This window comes from Ursus arctos, unplaced genomic scaffold (assembly GCF_023065955.2).
Source record: "Ursus arctos isolate Adak ecotype North America unplaced genomic scaffold, UrsArc2.0 scaffold_26, whole genome shotgun sequence".
Taxonomy (NCBI): domain Eukaryota; kingdom Metazoa; phylum Chordata; class Mammalia; order Carnivora; family Ursidae; genus Ursus; species Ursus arctos.
Window position 1 is genome coordinate 29756829 of NW_026622941.1, and position 12757 is coordinate 29769585.

The following is a 12757-nucleotide window of genomic DNA, read 5'->3' on the forward strand; positions in this document are numbered from 1 at the left end:
GGATTTTTATCAGAAAATATAATGAACTCTTTTTTTATTATGTTCAATTAGCCAACATATAGTACATCATTAGTTTTTGATGTAATGTTCAACGATTCATCAGTTGCATATAACATCCAGTACTCATCAACAGATGAATGTATAAAAAGATGTGGTTCATATATACAATGGGATATTACTCAGCCATCAGAAAGGATGAACTTACAATTTGCATCAACATGGAACTGGAGGGTTTTATGCAAGTGAAATAAGTCAAGCAGAGAAAGACAAATATATGGTTTCAGTTATATGTGGAATATAAGGAATAGCCCACAGAGGGAAAACTGGGAAGAAATCAGAAAAGGAGACAAACCATGAGAGATTCTGGGCTCTGGAAAATCAGGTGATGGGTATATAATGAACTTTAAGAAGTCAACAAGAAAAAGATTACCCAATTAAAAAATAGGCAAAGTATTGGATAGATATTCTGCCAAAGAAAATTTACAAATCATCGATAAGCTTATGAAAAGATGCTCGACATCATTAGCCACTAGGGAAACACAAATTAAAACCACAATAATATACCACTTCAAAGTAAGTAAGATAGTTATTACTAAAAAGACAAACACGTGTTGGAAAGAATGGACTAATTAGAACTCTCATACATTTCTGGTAGGAATATAATTGGTGCAGCCACTTTGGAAAACAGTGTGGAACCTCCTGTGAGGTATCTACTAATTCACTACTTAGTATCTACTCAAGAAAATTGGAAACATGTTCATATAAAAACATGTACACTGCTGTTCGAGCAGCATTATCTCTAGTAGATAGAAAATGGTAATGTCCAGTAATTGATAAAGGTGGTATATCTATACAATAGAATATTACTTGGCAATAAAAAGGAATACATTATTGATACATTCTACAGCATAGATGAACCCTAAAAGATTGTTTTAAGAAGCCAGTCACAAAATAGGACATAATTATATGATAACCATTCATGTGAAAGTCCAGAATACAAAATACATAGAGACAAAGTAAATTAGTGGCTTCTGGGGTCTGGGTGGTTGGAGAGAACTAGGGAATGGAGAGTGGCTGCTAATAGAGATGGGGTTTCTCCATTTTCATTTGAAAATGTTCCCAAATTATATGGTGGTAGTGTTTGCACAACTCTGTGAATATACTAAGACCCACTGAGTTATATACTTTAAAGTGTGACTGTTCTGGTATGGGAATTTGATCTCACCAAAGCTGTTGTATTTTGTAAAATGCTGATTTGTCACCAGGGAGCTTATTTAATTTTGAATGCCTTAAATATTTAAAATTAATTATAAAATGAAAACTCCTTTTAGAGAATTTTGAATTATAAAAATTGAGACCATAACATACAGGACAAAAATGTATTGAAAAATCACCATAAAAATTGAGAAAAGTGTGTGTGGCATATATGCAATAAAAAAGCTAATGACAATAATAATAGCATCTTAATAATAAAACATCTCTTACAAATCAATTAAAACAAAAGCTCAATTTTAATGAAGTAGGAAACATGAATTTGAGAAGCTGTACACATGACAAATTGTAACATGTAAAAATAACTTTATTAATAGTCAAATAACTACAAAGTTTATCAATATGACAATCTTTTTAAAAATGATAAGGTGCAGTGTAGGCCAGATTGGGGGTGAAACTGGGTAATCGTATACACTGCTGGTAAAACAAATTGATACCATATTTCTCTAAATTATTTAACAGCATTACAGTTTTGCATACTTTACTTAGAAATTCCCTTCTAACAGTGTATCCTAAGGAAGATATCATAAATGGGTTCATTGATTTAGCCACAAAAATATTTATTGAAACACTGTAATATGTTATATTGTTGCAACAATCTGCATTTCCAAAATGGGGATTTATTACATCACTTGTGTATATCCATAAAATTGAACACCATTCAGCTACTCAATAAAAAAATAATCAGATTATAGAGAAGTAGGTACAAACTTACAGATTTATAAATAGGAAAAAGTAACAAGAAAAGTAACAAAATGCTCCCAATGGTTATGTCAGATATTGGGCTTGGTTTGGTGGCTGTGATCGCTGGCACTCAGCATCTTTTCCAGCCTATTCCCAGAGGCTTTCCTATACTGTAGAGACTAGAATTAGAAATTAGAAATTCCATTTCTTAAACTCCGTTACAGCTTGGGTTCTGTATCTAATTAATGTCCATGAACACCATGTCATTGCAGATTTCCAAGTTGCAGGTGAAGCAGAAGCTATTACTCTTGCCATTTTCTAAACAGAGTTGGAGAAACATATGATTTTTTTGTTGCAGCATCATCAGGGGTCCCACTTGTAATATGATTGCTAAGAAGCAATAGTTAAGTTTTCTACGAGTGATAGATACTTGTAGTCTTTTCTTGGAAATCTGTTCTTGGGTGAGACAGCTTAAGACTCACTGTCACAATCTACCAAGAAAGAATGGCTGGTACTTCACTATCACCCTAATGTCTTGGGACGTCCATGGGACATCCATCTTGCTGTTGGGTAGTATAGCGGGCACAGAAGAGATTGTGGAGCTTGTGCCGAGTCCTGGCAGTGAGGTTATGATTTTGCATCCTAACTTCTAATCTTGAAGAATCGGTAGTTAACTGTGGTATGGCAGTAGGATTCATTTCTGAAAGCACAACCTAGAATTTTTCTTTTCACTGTTTTCAGTAATTCTGTAGGCCATTTAATAGTAAAATTTCTTCTGGTTTACACTGGCAGAAAGGATTTGGTTCTCTGCAGTTGGACTCTGAACATGGATACAACTGGATTATTTTTATTTTCATTCTTTAGCTTATATGTATTACATACATTTTCAACAACTATATATTACTATTATAATATAAAAATTTATATAAGAATATTGTTGGAATAAATCTGAAGTTTACAAAGGGGCTTCTTTTAAGATTATAGCTTTTGGAAGAAAGTATTATAGTTTGGTAGTTAAGAGTTGGACTCTGGAGACATCGTAGGCTTAAATCCCAGCTTCCTCCTTTAGTATTCTTAAGCAATTATACTTCTAAAACCTCAGAATTATTTTCTATAAATTGAGGATTAGAACATTTTATTTGTGGTGTGACGATTAAATGAGATAATGTATGTAAAGCTGAGATCCCAGTGCTGAATATTTTATAGGAATTCAATAAATGGCAGCCTTGCAGTCTCCCTTAAACTTTCATAGAACTCACATTTCTCCATCTTGATCATAAGAATATCCGTGCATATCTTTCCTAAATGTTTTGCTTTGAACTGCATTTCATTGTATTCATTATACTACCCCAAAATAAATTTAGATAAATGTCCTAATCTCATGAAAATATTAAATGAAAATTATTTCTCCATGTGAGTTTGAATTTTACACTTGACATTACTTAAGAAAACAAATCCTACTTTAAGTGATTTTAGTATTCTTTCAGCACAGTGATTGTTTCAAATTGAAGTAAGAGCCAGCCTGTTGTTCAAAATACAGCAACACATCAATGTCTGATAATGAAGGGGTCTATGCTTTGTGGCTGCACATGCATAGCTCTTAGTAGAGTTAATAGTAAATGACGGCACACAATGAATTTACTAGGAATTTAAAATAAGAATATGCTTCTGATTTGTTTTTAACTCGAGTATCCAGAGTACACAGGGCAAATATTACCTTTGAATATTGAGTATTTACACCTGAATATTGTATGATTACAGATGGATCTCTCGAAACTGTCAGCAAACTCAAAGCACCTCGTCTAGTAAAGCTAATGGTTTCGGCTGATGTGCTTGCATTCAGCTTATTCTTTGGGAATGTTAAGTTGCCAACAGAAAGCAATGCAATATGTAGCCATATTTTTTTTTTTAAAGATTTTATTTATTTATTTGACAGAGACAGAGACAGCCAGCAAGAGAGGGAACACAAGCAGGGGGAGTGGGAGAGGAAGAAGCAGGCGCATAGCAGAGGAGCCTGATGTGGGGCTCGATCCCATAACGCTGGGATCACGCCCTGAGCCGAAGGCAGATGCTTAACCGCTGTGCCACCCAGGCGCCCCTGTAGCCATATTTCTATAAACAAATAGAAAACCACCTTTTATGGGGTTCAAATTTATCACCTTGGTTTTATTAGCATATACACTAACCAACTGAGCTCATCTGCTGTTTTAATTATGAATAAATCATGACATATATCTATCAGTTACTTTGAATGTGTAATTCCTATGTTCTTGACAAAAATGATGTTCAGGAGATTATTCCTAGAGATAATGGGCTCCTGAGTTGTGGGAAACTGTTTGAAATTCCTTTCTGCTTTAACTAATGACAATGAGATTAGGAATGCCTTACAATATCTTCTTTTAAGTAAGTACTTGGCAATAATTTGTTATAGTGAGAACTTGTTAATAAGTAGGAAAACTCTGTTCATTCATTCATTCATTCATTCATTCAATATATATAGGTATGAGACCTACTAGGCAATCTGCTAAGTGCTGGAGATAGAGCAGTGAACAAAATAAGTAAGGGATGTAAATGGTGCAGCCATTTTGGAAAACAGTTTGGAAGTTCCTCAAAATGTTTAATATAAGGTTCCCAATATGACCAGAAATTCCACTCCTAGGAATCTACCCGAAAGAATTGAAAACAAGTTCACACACACACACACACACACACACACAATTGTACATTAATATTCATGGCATCATTATTCCTAATAGCCAAAAAGTGATAACACCCATCAACTCATGAATGGATAGACATAGATGATAGATCCTTACACTGGCATACATTGGGCGATAAAAATGAAGCATTGGTATATGACACAACCTGGATGAACCTGTAATATTGTGCTAAGTGAACGAAGCCCATCACAAAACCACATATTATATGATTCTATTTATAGGAAATGTTCAGAGCACACAAATCCATAGAGATAGAAGGTAGATTACTGGCTCTCAGAGTCTTATAAGAGACAAAAATGAGGGAATGGGAAATGATTTCTAAGGGATATGGGGTTTCTTTTTGGGGTGATAAAAATGTTCTAAAATTATATTGTGGTGATGTTTGCATAACTATGTGATTATACTAAAAAACACTGAATTATACACCTTTAAAAGGGTGAATATTATGGTGTGAGAATTATATCTCATAAAGCTCATTTTTATATTTAAAAAACTAAAAAATTCATTGTGAACCCTTTTTATGCCAGGTTATGTCTCAGGATCTGGAGATACTGCAGGTGTCAAAAAGTATAAATCTGCATTCCCAGAGTTAATCATTTTTTAATATATGCTATTGAAATTGAAAGACCATGCTTTCTCCATGTTTGAACAAAGTTTAAATGAAATTTTTACTGGAGTTTTGATTGGAGTACTATTATATAGAAGGGGTAGGATTCTTCTTCCTACAATATTATGTAAGGAATTGTAGCATGACGGAAAGTGTCACTAAAGAGATGGAATATACTCCTTACATTTAGGATAAATCAACATATCTTAGGAGCTTGTAGAAGTGTATTTTCCTATAATTTTACATCAGAATTTCATGGAAGATAGCCATGACCTATAGAAGATTTTAGGAAGTTACAGAAATTAATATCACTCTGTGCCTGTCCTCATATTGAAATATCAATGTACCTGCTGATATTGTCCCACAGTTTTAATTTTGGAATAAAGTAAACAACTAATAGGGATTTTTATAAAAATGTAACTGTGGAAACAAAGATGTACATATTAATTATACATTAGATGTAACATAAAAGGTGATTTTAATGGGATGATAATTATATGCAACAAATTACATAATAATACATTGTAAGGAAGTCATGGGTCACATGAAGACGTTCAAGTTGATTAATCATTTACTCAGAAGTTGCTATTGTCATTTCCAAGCAGAGGGGTCTGCTGTGGTTAGTTTTACATGTCAACATGACTAGGCTGTAGTACCCAGTTTTTAAATTAAATTATTTATTTGGTTAGTTAGTTTTTAATTTAATTAATTAAATTTAGACTTGCTAAATTTACACAACGGTGTAACCTAATTCTTTGAAACAAATCTTTTTTTAAAATTTATCTCTCTATCTATCTATCTATCTATCTATCATCTATCTACCTACCTACCTACCTAACTACCTATCTATCTTACTAGTACTATTTCTCTGTTATAATCCTGCCAAGAGAGTTTTGGTACCAAGAGTGGTTCTAGAAAAAGACAATATTAGGGTGAATTTTTAAGATTGGTTCTGGGTGTTCTGGAACTGATTCTCTAATCTCATTAGATTTAAAGGCATTAATGACTCTACCTTGAGTGGTAAAGAGAACACTGGTAACCCATGGTGTGATGTGGCTATAAAGAAATGCAAAATATTGCCATTGGACACTCCAGATACCCAGCTAGGACATACCGGAGCCAGAATATAAATGCAGTTTATTCAGACTGTAAAATCTGTGAAGTTTCCACTGCATGAACAATAATTCAGTCTTCTAAGAGTGATAGATACTTGTAGCCTTTCCTTGGAAATCTGTTTTGGGGTGAGAAAGCCTAAGACTCACAGTCACAATCTACTAAGCAAGAATGGGTGTTACTTCACTATCACCCTAATGTCCTTTCAGACTTTCTAGAATTAAGGTCACCCTTTTATAACCAGAGTGGCTACACTAAAGCTGTTAACAGAGTTAAAACTCAATTTTTCTGTCACATTTATAATTTTATTTGTTATCATAAGAAAGAAAAATCTTGGTGCTTACAATGACATTGTACCAAGGGGCCATAGCAGGCCATGAAAAGAACATAACAGGCATTTTTGCTTCCATGTCAGACATAATAGGAAATGAATTAAATACACATCAAGTTTTATTTGACTTTCTAGGCAAAGACTCTGAAGTTAAGGCAAACTTGGTAGTTTACACTGAGTAGTTACTGAATTTTAGGCCTTGCATTTACTCTTGCATCTTACATTTTACAGTAAGACTAAAAAATATCTCCCAGTTTCTACTTTTTATTTAATCATCAAATAAAATTTAAGTAGCCCGGAAAGTAAATTTATTTAAATTCATGCATCTCTTAACATTGTGGAGTCTCAAAGAGTAGAGATTAGGGGGCATGTGGGTGGCTCAGTCAGTTAAGCATCTGACTCTTGGTTTTGACTCAAGTCATGATCTTGCGGTTGTGAGATTCAGCCCCAAGTCCGGCTCAATCTCGATCTCCATACTCAGTGGTCTCCATGCTCAGTGTGGGTTTCTGCTTCATATTCTCTCTCCCTCTACCCCTCTCCCTGCTTACTCACGCCCATGCACGTGCACGTGCCCTCTCTCAAATAAATAAGTAAATAAAATCTTAAAAAAAAAAGAGTAGAGGTTATAATTTTGCCAATAAAATGGGCACAGATATACAAAAGTAAAAATATTAAATGTATATATATATATATTTATTAAACATCTACACAAATAAATTAGCAATTTGCTCCTCTGGATATTCATCAGAGTTGCCTGCAGGGCTTCCTAAAATACTAATGCTCGGATTATACCCCAGACTCGTGGATAAGGTTCCCAGAAGGGGAGATGCCAGAAGCCTGCATTTTTACAAAGTGCCACAGGTGGCTTTGATTCATAGCTAGTGTTGAAAAATACAGAGGTCAGAAAAGAGAAACTTTAAAATTTGCAAGTTAATTGAATCAATTGTTTTTCTACCCTGCTCCATCTTTATGAGCCCAACTTCCCATCCTACACTCACATCCCTGTTCTGTTCATTTTTATTAGATCACTTTTCCACCACTTTAATTTTGGACTTTCTATTTAACTCCACTGTCCTGGCCTGACAGGAATATTTTCTTTAACTCTGGCTTCTGGTTTTGTTTAAGGACTTTTAAAGCACTGGCATATATCAGTTCTGGTTTGGTGAATATATTCTTAAAAAAATATTTTAATTGAGTTTTCTTTCATATATATACATACACAAATGGGTTAGTATCTAGATTGTTTCCTTGAGTTAAATTTGTTTGCTTGCTTCCTTGGAGGAAAGAAGCAAACAGCATTTTGAGAACAAATACAAATGACTTATTTTCCATTAGCTGAATTCTGGAAGAGCACTGAGAAATCAGCTGTGCAGAGCCACCAAATTGAAGAAGCACACCCATCCTGAATGTTCTCATTTTAAACATGTATATAATTATTTTTACATTATCTTTTTATTTTGTAGTCTACAATAAAATTCAAATGGGTAACATGTCTCTCTCTTTTTTTGTAAGGTGAATGTTGAAAATGAACAAAATTTTCTTTGCTATATATGGACAATTTTCTGATTAATATTTGAATGGCAATATGAACAAAAATGGAATTAAGATTTAAAAAGTCTTTTTATTATAAAATAAGTTCTCTTCCTGAGCTTATTTCTCATTCTAATTGAAATGAAACGTAGAGGGAAGAATTATCTGGTATGCTGTCTTGCCAATGGACATTATTATTCTGTAGGTAGGTTTCTCATATCTGGGGTGCAGCATGATTCTTTAGGGGAGAATTTAGATTTTTACAATCATATCCCCCTTTCTAAGATATTTCGTCTTGGTCATAACAGGTAAAAACTTACAGTCATCATTATATTAAAAGAATAGAAAAAGGGTAAATGTCTTTAAAATGTTCTTGCAATTTTATATAATTGCAAGTTTTATAAATTTTCTGTAATACTGTATCCTTGAATTCTGATAAAATGTACTAAAATATATGGAATAAGATCCCTGTAAATGACACCTGCTTAAGAAATTTTACTACTTTTAAATTCTGAAAAGAGCTCTAGAAAACATAATGGATATTGTTAATAGGGTAAGCATGGAAAAATAACTTCATTTAAAGGATTCAAAGATTTAGCAAAGCTTGTCAATCATCTAGGTTCTATATAGAGAATATGTTCATTAGTAAGTTATGAATTCAAGTAAGATAGTTCTTTCCATTTGTAATTCAAGATTCTGTCAATAATTTGTCACTTTTTTGGTAATAAAACATTTAAAAATGCACTTTAAGAGTGACGATATGGAAAATAGAGTAGGGAACTCCACTGAAATTGTCATTAAGCTAGCAAAAACAGAATAAGCTTTTTAGAACTCTCAAATCTTATGAAAAGTTTATAGAAACCAGGCAAGTACTTAATGAAGGAAAAGGCTGCTAAATTTCAGCATTTAAAGAAACTCCGTCAGGTCACAGGCTAAATCTTGAGACAATGGAACAGAGATGAGTGACTACATACAATAAGGAAAACAAATTTTGCTAAAATAGCTTGGAGAAGTCATTAAATGAATGGATAAGTACGGCCCTCAACAAGCAACAACAGTAAAGCTTGGGGAGAAAGAGAGGAGAAGAGTCTGATTTCTGGAGTTCCCACATTATAATATTCAAAATACCAACTTCTCAGCAAAAAAATAAAAAAATTTAAAAATACAAAGCTTACAAAGAAACAGGAAAGTATGGCTCATTCCTAGAAAAAAAAAGTGGACGGAAACCATAACTGAAAAAGCCTAGACATTGGAGTTAATAGACAAAACTTTAAATCAACTGTCTTACTTTCCTCAAAGAGCTAAGAGAAGCCATTGAAAGAATAAAAGAAACCAGGAGACTGATGTCTCATGAAATAGAGAATATCGGTAAGGACTTACAAATTATGAAAAAGAAATCGGATGAAATTTTGGAGCTGAAAAAATATAATATCTGAAATAAAAGATTCACTAGAGTGAAAAAATAGTATATTTGAGTAGGCCGAAAAAAGAATCAATAAACCCAAATAGAAAACAATTGAAATTATCCACTCTGTGGGATAGAAAGAAGAAAAAATGCAGTAAAATGAACAGGGCTTTAGGAATCTTTTGGGCACTATCAAGTGGACTAACATGGCATAATGGGAGACCCAGAAGGAGAAAGAGTTAAAGAGGAAAAAGAATATTTGAAGAAATAATGGCTAAAAAACCCTCACAAATTTGATGAAATAAGTGAATCTACAAATCCAAGAAGTTCATCAAACTTCAGTAGCATGAACTCAAAGATTAACACTGAGACACATACTAAAACTGTGAAAAACCAAAGATGAAGAATCTTGAAAGTAGCAAGAGAGAGATGAGTCATCATCAACCATTGATTCTGAATAAGATTAATAACTTAATTACCATAGAAATCACACAGGCCAGCAGACAGTGGATGACATATTTAATTTGCTGAAAGAAAGAAAGAAAGAAAGAAAGAAAGAAAGAAAGAAAGAAAGAAAGAAAGAAAGAAAACCCTGTTGACTAAGAAGTTTATATCTGGACCAACTATCTTTCAAAAATGAGAAAAAATTAAGATCTTAATAGAGAAATAAAAGCTGTAGACTTGTCCTATTAGAAATGTTAAAGGGAGCCCTTCATGGTGAAATGAAAAGATAGTAGAAAGTAACTTGAAGGCATACACAGAAATAAAGTACTCTAGTAAAGGTAAATACACAGGTAAATATAAAGTAGGTATTATTGTATTCTTGGTTTGTAACATCTCTTTCTTTCCATATATGATTTGAAAAATAAATGCATAAAACAATTATTATAAGTCTTTAGCAGAGACACACATGTACAAAGATGTAATTTTTGACAATAATAACATAAAGGGGGCATGGAGCCATATAGAAACAGAGTTTGTGAATGCTATTGAAGTTAAGTTGATATCAATTCAGAGTAGACTGTTCTAAATTTATGTTACTAATTGTAATACCAAGGGAAATTAATAAGAAAATTACTGAAGGTATACAGAAAAAAAAATGAGAAGGAAGTTGAAATGATACACTGGAAATAATCAAACAGAAAATAAAGTAGTATTAGAGAAATGAAAGAATAATAAAAGTTAAGATATACAGAAAACAAATTTCAAAATAGGGAAGTCCTTACTTACCACTAATCACTTTAAATGTAAATGGATTAAACTCACCAATTCAAGACAGATATTAGCACAGTTGATTTAAAAATCTAAAACATGACCCAGGAAACTCACTTTAGATCCAGAGACACAAATAGGTTCTAAGTGAAGGAATGGAAAAAAGATGCAAATAGAAACAACAAGAGAGCTAAGGTAGCTATTTTAATATGAGAAAAGGAGAGTTTAAATCAAAATTAATCAAGAAGATATAAAAATTATAAACATATACCAAACAACAGAGCCTTAAAATATATGAAAATAAAATATATAAAAATATATGACAGAATTGAAAGGAGAAATAAACTGTTGTGTAATAATCATTGGAGATTTCAATAACCCACTTCCAGTAATGGATAGAACATTTAGATGGAAGACTAATAAGGAAGCAGAGGACTTGAACAGCACTATAAAATAATTGGACTTAACAGACACATATATATATATAAAACACTGTATCCAAAACCATCAGAATATACATTCTTCCAAGTGCACATGGAACATTGTCCAGGATACATGATATAAAAGGTGCAGTTATCAAAACAGTGTAGTACTAGTATAAGAATAGACATACAGATAAATGGAATACAATTGAAAGTCCTGAATTAAACCCATACGTTTGTGTGCAATTGAATTTAAAGTAAAGCTCTATGCCAACGTGGGGCTTGACCTCATAACCCTGAGATCAAGGGTTGCAAGCTCTACTGACAGAGCCAACCAGGCACCCCTGTGTGCAACTGATTTTTGATAAGAGTGATAAGTCCATTCAGTGAGGAAATAGTAGTTTTTTCAACAAATGGTGATGGCAGTACTGGATATTCACATGCAAAAGAATGAAGTTAATACTTCACATGGTGCAAAAAAGTTAATTCAAACTGGATCGGTTATGTAAATATAAGAGCTAAAGGTATAAAACTCTTACAAGAAAACAGTGGTACATCTTCATGGTGTTGGATTTGGCAATGGATTCTTCAATGTAACACTGAAGCACAAGCAACATAAGAAAAAGTAGATATATTGGACTACAAAAAATTTGAAACTTTTGTGCACCAAAGGACATTATCAAGAAAGTAAGAAGACAACCTAAACAATAGAAGAAAATATTTGTAAATCATATATCTGATAAAAGTCTATTATCCAGAATATATAAAGAATTCTTCCAATTCAACAAAATGACATCCAAGCTAACTTAAAAATGAGCAAAAGACTCGATAGACATTTCTCCAGAGCAGATACATAATGGCCAACAAACATAAGATGCTCAGCATCATTAGGGAAATCCAAATTAGATCCACAATGAGATACTGCTTCACACCCAGTAGGATGGCCATAACTTAAAAAAATGAAAAACAAAAATGGCAAGAATGTGGAGAAACTGGAACCATTGTACATTGCTGGAGAGAATATAATATGGTGCAGCCACCATGGAAAACAGTTTGGTGGTTCATCAAAAAATTTAAACAGAATCATCGCATGGCTACTATTTGCACTCATAGGTATATAGTCCAAAGAATTAAAAACAGAGATACATACCAATTCTTGTATATGAATATTCATAGTAGCACTATTTACAATAGGTAAAAGGTACAAATAACTCAAATGTCTTTCAATAGATGTATGGATAAGCAAATGTGGTGTATATATAGAATGAAATATTACCTTAAAAAGTAATGAGGTACTGATACAATGCCTCCATGTAGATGAAGCTTGAAAACATTATGTGAATGAAGCCAGGTAGAAAAGGTCACATATATTCCATTTATATGAAATAATCAGCATAGGTAAACCTATAAAGACAGAAAGCAGATTGGTGATTTCTAGGAATGAGGCAAAGAGAAATGGGG